Below are 3582 nucleotides of genomic sequence, written 5' to 3'. Positions count from 1 at the left end.
AACCGTCTGATGCATGATGAATTCTTGTGCTTATAGTGTTATAATTATCAATTTTATTGCAAGTTGTTCACACAAATATAATAAAAAATAGTATACGTATCTCTGTCTTCGACTCGAGTGGTAACTCACACGTGCTCTGCGTTTTTTGGTACTACTTCTATAGTGCTTACTAAATTATTCAAGTCTTTTCTCTTGGGATATTTTGTTCCTACATGACCAAATTCATTACAGCTAAAACAATTTGTCCCTTTAGTCTTGTCCGGACAAGCACTGGATTTATGTCTTTTAGCTCCACAATTGTAACATACTATTGGTTTTGCTGAAAAGGAGTTCCCCTTCCCTTTCCATCTTTTCGTTTGTTGTCATTATTTTTTTGCATTAAATCTTCCAGATTTTATCTGCTCCTAAATTTTAATTTTTTCTTTAAAATCGGGAAAGTTTCTCGCCTCATACAAAATAGCTTTATTTATAGTCATCTGTGATACCATCAATGATGCATTGCATTATAACATTATTTTATTTTTTTGCTCGGCTACCTTATTTAACGCATAATTAGAACATATTCCTGTAACGATTCCTCTCGTCTCTTTATTCGCGACATAAGTAATTTGTGAACTTGTGTAGTACTTATTTTTACTTTGAATTCTGAAATTAATTTCTTCTTTAACACGGACTATGATTTAACCCCTTTTTCAGATTGTATGAATAGCTTGGCTAACCCTTTCAACGATTTCTTTGCAAAAATTAATTTCTGAAGGTCATTCCATTGTGTCACTTCTGCGATTTCCTCGAAATCTTGTATCCATTTGCCGATAGGGTAATCAGACTTACCATCGAAGGGTCTAATACTATCCTCTATATCTCTAAATGTATCTGCAAAAGAATCGCTTCTTTTTCTATTATATTTTACTAATTTTTCTTTTTCCTCGTCATATTCGTCTGGTCTGTCATCTTCCTTTTCCTCGTCATTCTCCTCCTCTTGTTGCTATTTGTCGGTATCGTCCATTTCGTCTATTTGTAAATTGTTTAAAAAGGAACAAATACAAATCGCTAAACTATCAGGAGATCCTTGGTAATTTAAATTTAATATGTGACATATAGAAACCAAATCAGGGACATTTATGTTCGTTTTAATGTAATTTATACTCAATTGAAATCCAGAAGACTCACGTAACTGCTTGCGAGTCATACATGGTGGAGCTTCCTGTCTATATGTTACTAAATGTAAAGCCTTAACTGCCTTTAAATGACTGTGAGATACGTTATAATTGATTTCTCGAAATCACTTAGGAAAGACATATTTTGGGCGGTACAATAAATTTATACACAACTCAATTTACAAACTAATATGGTATTGGTACATCAAGCTTTTACAAGAAATGTTATCTTACTCTAATAACTAAATAAGATAAAATCAAATAAATGAACGAAAAATAAAATGATCAAATAATCTGTAACGTTTACGGAATATTCTATAATATTCTATTAAAATCACTTAAAGCGTTATTAAATGGGTGCACAGATAATAATGTCACTGGTAATTAATTATGCAAATTCAACACAGTGAATTTTATTTAAACGTCAATAGAAAAAATAACTTTATTTATGAAAAAGTGGTCCAAACAATATTCACTATAACCAGACTTGAAATAAACTTCAAATTTGGTCGTCTGCTTCTTAAATTCCTTAAATTCTATTAATAAACATGCATCCTACCTTCATGTCATTAAAATTTTACATCTCACTTTAATAAGAAAGCATAATGGCACAACCTTGACATCGTACATGATAAAATGGTAGTCTGGTCACAAAATGGTAGGTAATCCAGTCGTCATCACGTTTCTCTTCAATTTTCCTCACATCCCGGACGAGGCTCCAAAAATGTAGGGTTTTTTCTCTGGTCTAGGGGTTGTTTAATAAAAGGCTCCGGGTGACTGGACAAATATAATAATACTAATAATGAAGAAAAAGAACAACGAACAGCAAAACGAGTAACAGGAACTAAATATATACAACTTATCGCGGATTCCAAATGTACACGTCTTAACAAATAACCAAAATACGTCTTCCGTCTTTGTTTTGACAGGAAAGCTCAGCGTCTAAATGAAATATACCGTCTTAAAGTCTTAATACCTTGCTCATCTTTCACTCTACTGCGGTCTGCGGTGGTCACTCACGTACCCCCAACATGCACGCATAGATAAAAATAGATTATCGATTTTCCACCACCTAACTGGTATCATTCTTGCACCTGGGCAAGCAAAAACTGTTTATTATATTAATTGAAATCCTACATTAATTTGAAAATTCATTTCAAACTTTTTACCCACTATAATCTACCTAATGTTTATAAGGGAAAATTCGATTCCTGGCGAGGGTGTGACAACAGCAACAAATGTTTCCTCATTAATCTGAAGTAGGTAGTTTATAGTTGGTAAAAAGTGTAAAATGAATTTTCACATTAATATTGTAAAATAGTAAAACCTTTATAAATAAATAAACATATTTAATATTTACTTACCATACTAAATATGACAACCTGACATGAGTTAATATTTTATTATCACTACTGCACTCATTACCATTTTTTATTAATAAATATTATTACGATTATTACTACATGCGTACCTTCATATCAACTTCTTATCTCAGAATGTTTTCAAAAAATAAAATCCATTTAGATATTTAACACAAAAAAAATTGTACCTTGTAGAAAGGTTAGGTTGGCGTTACTGTTATAATTACTTTTAGTTTTATCGAGTTATGATTAGTATTATGAAGTTCTCAGAATGTACAAATATATATAAAAAAATTGGTACGTAGTTGTTATGTAGAAACGTGCAATTTAGTAAACTATTAAAACCATTCCAATCTTTCGCTTAAAACCCAAGAAAGGTTATGGGTCCATTTCTGTTACAAATAGAAGCTGCGAAATAATATGTTTTATCGAAAGTCACTGAAAATAAGAACTAAATTGCAAGGTCACTTCGTTTTGCTTAGTTAGAAGCCGGTAATTTGGAAATTGGAAATTTAGAGTTGAAGTATTATTGGATGAAAGGCAAGTGAAAGGAGTGCGTATGAAAAATGAAGCAGATTGTAAAGATGATAAGGAAAAGAATGCCTTTCAACAGAATGATGTTAAAGCTAAGTCAATAATAATACAGTGCTTATCAGACAAACATTTAGATCTAGTGAAAGATTCGAGGACAGCTAAAGATATGATGAAAACGCTTAGTGGATTATTTGAAAGAAAAACTATATTTACGAAACTATATCTAAAGAAGTTATTGTCATTGAAATGTACCACTAACGAAAAGAATATTTTTTGAAGTTCTATAAAATAGTGAGAGAATTAGAACAAGCTGACTCAAAACTAGATGAAAACGATAAAATAGTACATCTTTTACTAACTCTGAATACAAAGTACAATGCCGTAATTACAGCGATAAAAGCAGTATCTCCCGACAAGTTGACTATTGAATTTGTAGATTGTTGGATGAGGAGTTAATGTTAAGTAATCTTAGAGATGAAAAAGACAAAGACAAGAGTGCAAAATCATGAAGTATCCTTTAAAACTGCTCA

The sequence above is a fragment of the Agrilus planipennis genome, unplaced genomic scaffold, assembly GCF_000699045.2.
Source record: "Agrilus planipennis isolate EAB-ADULT unplaced genomic scaffold, Apla_2.0 scaffold108, whole genome shotgun sequence".
Taxonomy (NCBI): Eukaryota; Metazoa; Arthropoda; class Insecta; order Coleoptera; family Buprestidae; genus Agrilus; species Agrilus planipennis.
This window is presented reverse-complemented; position numbering follows the sequence as displayed.